The sequence below is a fragment of the Gopherus evgoodei genome, chromosome 2 (genome assembly GCF_007399415.2).
Source record: "Gopherus evgoodei ecotype Sinaloan lineage chromosome 2, rGopEvg1_v1.p, whole genome shotgun sequence".
NCBI classification, from domain to species: Eukaryota; Metazoa; Chordata; order Testudines; family Testudinidae; genus Gopherus; species Gopherus evgoodei.
Window position 1 is genome coordinate 295577212 of NC_044323.1, and position 5793 is coordinate 295583004.

Below are 5793 nucleotides of genomic sequence, written 5' to 3' on the forward strand. Positions count from 1 at the left end.
GGTCAGGGAATGTAAAGAGCCAGGTCTCCCCCGCCCACCCCTGCCGCACCCCCAACCACTCCCACCGCCCGCCTCCGTCCCTCCCCCACGGGGGCTGGAGAGGAGCTGGGGCCAGAAGTGACCCCGGGGGCCAGTGGGCAGGTGTCCATCAAACCCAGATAACACTCGGGGTCCGGCCTGCACCATCCCGTGTGACGCCCTTCGGCTGGTGGAGAGGAGACGCGCACACCGCGCTCCCTCAGCGACGTGAGGTGGGGCGAGTTGGCCCAGCTGAGAGGCTGAATGCCCAGGGCTTGCCCTCTGGGTGAGACCCCCACAGGGGGCTCCGGCGGTGCCCAGGGGCTGGGGTGTGGATCCCTGCCCTAGCACTCGAGGCCAGGCAACCTCGTGCAGCTGGATTCCAGTCATTCTGTACGCAGTTTTTGGGGGGGGGTCTGGGGGCCTGAGCTGAGACACCTTACAGGGGCCAACATTCAAGAGTGCCCAGCACCTGCCCTCTGAGACACAGGCCCCGCCCAGTCTCTACCTCAGTTTCCCCCTGTCTAATGGAGAATAGTCCTGCCTCCCCCAGGAGGCCTGAGCAGGTTCCTAGGCTTGCTCCCATGCAGCCACAGTGCTCCCTCGCATGGGAGCCCGTCCCTGCAGCTGGCTGTGGTGGCCACTGGGATCCAGCGCTGGGGAGGAGTCAACCCCACTGTTGGAACCTTGTCCTGTGCCCGCGGGCGGGCACAGCTCTGGGGCAGCAGGGAACTCATCACGGATTGCCAGCCATACCTGGAGAGAGGGGGGCGCTCAGAGTCCGTGGCCCAGCCTGCGCCCGGCCTTTCTGCCAGTCACCACGCCCATCCCAGGGGTCTGTGCTGGGACCCACCCACACAAGGACCACCTGGCAGGGGGCTGGGGGCTCTTAGAGCCTGGAGCTGCCCGGTGACCATCAGCCCTGATAGACGAACCCCCTCCTGGGCACCCCCTGGCCTGCCCCGCTGCTGCCCTCCCCTCCCTGCCCCCCTGGCAGGGGATCAGTTGCCAGCCACATGCCGTGAGGAGTCAGGTCTGGCTTGTCCTGCTTGGCCTGGCTGGGGCTGGCCCAGCCCAACTGTCAGGCTAGCCCCACGGCTGCCAGCTGGAGCAGTCAGTGGGGCACTCAGTGGGGGAGGGGGGTAGCAGCCTGGACATGGAGAGATTCAGCTCCCAGGAGCCCAGCCCCCAGCCGCTCCTCCCCCCTCTGCTCTTCCTATCCCCAGACACCCTTCTATTGACCTACCTCCCCTCCCCCGGACACCCCTTCCCCTCGCCAGCCCAGCACTGGGTGCCTCTGGCCAGCCCCTAGTTCCCTCCCCGCACAGATACCCTTGGCCCTCACCGTAGGGGTGGGCTACGGAGGTGCAATACCCCCCCCACCCCACCCCAGGCACATGGGTGCAGCTGGGCACCGCTGGCCTTTGGGCTGGAGTGCCAGGCCTGCTTTAAACCACGTCCACCAGAGAGCTGGGGGGGCTGCGTAGCAGTGACAGGGTTAATGATGGGGCAAGAGGTGCAGCTGATCAGAGCCCCCAGATGTCCGGAGGGGCCATATCACCAGGTGCGAGGGCTTCCCCAGGCCTGGCAGAGATGCCCTCTGCCCTGGGTTGGGGGGGGGGGTGTCTGTGTCCAGGGCTGGGAGATGCCACTCGCAGAACGTCAGGGGCAATCCCCCTGGCAGGCAAAGTTTGGGGAGTGACAAGGGAGGGTATCAGCTTCCCCCCCGAGGGGCTCTGGTAACAGCTGGCCTCTCGCCATTCCCTCAGCAAGGCCCAGGGATGGGCACCGTGCCAGGACAGCGCCCCTCAGCACAGGGCAGCTGGCATCACAAGGCACATGCTGCAGTACAGAGACTGGGCCCATCCCCTCAAAACTGGGAACACAGAGAGGGCCCATCTCCCGATCATGGGTGGAGTGATACCGCGGGGTGGGTGCAGCATGATGCTGCTTTTGCTCTCTCTTGGCTGCAGGCAGGGGAGGAGGGACGACCCCCGTCCCCCCTTCCCCCGGTTAATGACAGACCATCCCCCGCCTTCCCCACCCCTGGAGTGCAGAATCCCAGAATCCCGCCCCGCTCCCATGCTCCCTGGGGCACAAGATGCCTCAGCACTGGTGGAGTTTGAACCGGCCAAGGGGCAGACCCGCTCAGGCCGGAGATATGCCCCGTCAGCGCCGGGCACCACATCACTCTGTCCCCGCCATCCTCTGCCCCTGGGTGATGGCACGGATCGGCCTGTGATAGCCACCACTGAACTTGCCGACCCAAGTGAACCCTGCCAGCCCCACATCCCCCTCCGATGCCCACCCGTGCAGGGCAGGATGCACCCCAGGGGCCTGTGGCAGGACGGGCACACGGGTACCAGCCTGCCGTGTGCCAGGTATCAGCGGCTGACTGCTGCAGGCCCCAATGCAGAGACCCCTCCGACCCGCCTGCGCAGACGGGCAGAGCCGCCCAGGGTCCCATGCCAAGGGCAGGCCATAAGGAAGGTTTTCGTGTCCAGCCCCCTCCCGGCCCTGCAGATCCCCCCAGAGCCAGCACGTCACTTGGACCAGGCTGGCCCCACTCCAGTGCACTGCAAGGCAGCTGGGAGAGCAGCGACCCAGCGTTTGCCCTTCTCTGCCCTGTAGGGAAGTGGGGGGCATGGGCCCGAAACTGGAACCAGACTAGAAGGGCAGCTTGGCTCCTGCCCCACCCAGGGGTCTGAAGGGCATCAGCTGCCGTTGGAGATGGCCTGGTGCAGAAGACAAGTGGACTGGCTGGAGGGTGGCAGGAGGAATCAGGCTGCTCCACACACACATCTGAGGAAAGGGAAGGGCAGTGGAGCAGGGTGCCGGGATCAGAAGGGGTAGTTTGGTTGGGGGGGGCAGGGCGTGAGGATTAGAGGGAGGTTTCCTGAGTGGGGGGCTGGGTGTCAGGATTAGAGAATGGTTCAGGGGGGCACAGGGTGCCAGGACCAGAAGGTGAAAGCTGGCCCAGGGTACATATCAAGGCACAGCACCAAAGGGAAGCACCAGCCCCACTCCTCCCCCTATGCACACAGCTTCTCAGGGAGGGGGATCCCGGCAAACCCAAACCAGCCCCCACACCTTGAGCAGACCCTGGAGTCAGGCTCCCCCCCGCCCCATTGGGCACCCAGCCTCTTCTCCTGCAAGCCCCACGTGGGACGCACCAGGCCCAGGCAGCACCACCATCACGGGGCTTTGGGGGAGACAATGGCCTCAGCAGGGCTAGTGCTGGCAGAGCCGCATGCCCCGCCGACCTGCAGGGGCAGATGTGGGGTGAAGGATTGCCCTGGCTCTCTCCGAATCACAGCCAGGGCCGGCTCCAGGCACCAGCATTCCAAGGTGGTGCTTGGGGCGGCATTGTGCAAGGGGCGGCAGTCCCTGTTGTATTGCCCCCAAGCAGCGCGCCGAATTGCCGCCGCGGACGGCAGGGGCAGGCCGGGTGCCGTTAGGGCGGCAGGCGCGTTTCCGCGGCGGCGGCAATTTGGCAGCAGCAGCTTCTATGTTCAGCTGTCCGGGGCGGCTTCAGCTAAACACAGAAGCTGCCGCCGAATTGCCGGTGCGGCGGAAACGTGCCTGCCGCCCTAACTGCACACAGACTGCCCCCCCGTGCCCGCGGCGGCAATTCGGTGCGCTGCTTGGGGCGGCGAGAACTGTAGAGCCGGCCCTGATCACAGCCGGCTCCTCTGAGAGCCAATCCTGGGCAGAGTTCTAAGTTCCAGTTCAAAAGTGGCCACTGATCTGGCCTAGGGTTGCCAGGTGTTGGGTTTTTGACTAGAACGCCTGGTCACAAAGGGACCCTGGCGGCTCCGGTCAGCAGCGCAGTGGGGTTAAGGCAGGCTCTCTGCCTGCCCTGGCCCTGCGCGGCTCCCTGGAAGCAGCCATCATGTCTTGCCCCTAGGCGCAGGGGTGATCAGGGAAGCTCCACGTGCTCCCCCCAGCCCCAGGTCAGAACCCCCTCCCGCACCCTAACTCCCTCCCAGACCCCACACCCCAACTTCCAGTCAGAACCCCCTCCCGCACCCTAACTCCCTCCCAGACCCCAACTTCCAGTCAGAACCCCCTCCCACAACTTAACTCCCTCCCAGACCCCAACCCCCCCCCCCACACCCCAACCCCCAGTCATAACCCCTTCCCACACCCTAACTCCCTCCCAGACCCCACACCCCAACCCCCAGTCAGAACCCCCTCCCACACCCTAACTCCCTCCCAGACCCCAACTTCCAGTCAGAACCCCCTCCCACAACTTAACTCCCTCCCAGACCCCAAACCCCCGCCCACACCCCAACTTCCAGTCAGAACCCCCTCCCACACCCTAACTCCCTCCCAGACCCCACACCCCAAACCCCAGTCAGAACCCCCTCCCACACCCTAACTCCCTCCCAGACCCCACACCCCCACCCTAACCCCTGGTCAGAACCCCCTCCCGCACCCGGCTGCCTTTCCCCATTTCCAGCCCCGGCCAGGTTCACACACGAGGATGGGGACTGGGGAACAAGCTGGACAAACGGGAAGAGAGAAGCTCCAAAGATTCACTCTCCCGTGATCACCCCCGACCCCAGCAGCTGCTCCAGGGTCCTAGAGCCATGGCGCCATGCCAGCAATGGGGCAGCCCCACTCCTAGTGCTAGCAGGCGGAAGTGGGGTGATAGTCGATCACTGCGTGTGCAGCCCCCGGGGAACCCTCCCGCCATCACACCTCCCCTCCCCTGTGATCTGGCCAGGCTGACCCAAGGGAAGTGGAGACCCATAGGGACAAACAATGGAGCAGGACATTGCAGAAATGGCTCCGAAATCCCCTGGACCCAGAGATGTGGGGAGCTGGCTGCCAGTTCCCCATGGCGTGGAGAGCTTGGAAGGGGCTGGGAGCCAGCAGCGCTGCCCTCCCATGGCCCCTGCGTCTCTGGTAGAAATGGGGCAGCAGCGAGACGAGGCTCAGGGGCTCCTCAGAGGCTCAGAGCATCTCATTCCATGCTTCACCAGTGACACTTCAGCCTCAAACGTTCATTCCCGCTGACTCCCACGTTCCGACGGAAACTGAGGCACAGAGAGGGGAAGTGATAGGGCCAAGGGCAAAGAGTGAGGGTGTGGCAGAGCCAGGCAGAGCAATGACGGTTACTTACCTGTAACCAAAGTTTTGAGACGGCCGCTGCACTTCCACATTCACGGGAAGTGCTGACAGGTGCCGCCTGAGTGGGCAGGACTCCAGTGAGCAGTTGCTCTTGGAGCGCCCACCTGCCACCCTCACCCCTCAAAGGTCCCAGGGCAAGGGCATAAAATGGGCGTGGAGCTGCAGCCACCTCAGTTCCCTCCCCTGAGACCCCCAACCCCTTTGGTGAGTAGGACCAAAGCTGGGCAGAGAGGCCGTCTTGAAGAACTCCAGTGACAGGTAAGTAACCTTCATTTCTCCTTCAAGTGTCCTCTGCCCTTTCCCACTCATGGGCTAGATTAACAAGCAGTGCTCAGGTCCAGGCTGACGGGACCACGGGGTCCTAATGAAATGAGGCCTGCAGGCCTGCCCTGCCCACTCTCCCCTCAGGTCTACGTTACCGATGGAGTGCGCAGGGTTTAGATAAAGCCCCCGAGGGTGCCCTGGATCTAGTGGTCTAACTCCCCGAGGAGGGGCCGACCCTTTCAATCCATAACCAGCTTTAAAAGTCTGACCCACTGGGACAGCGTTTGTACAGAAGCCGCTTGCCCCTTGTTCTTTCTTTTATAACCAATAAACAAGTTTAAATTGTTCAGTCCTGTCTAAATTAAAGGCTAAAAT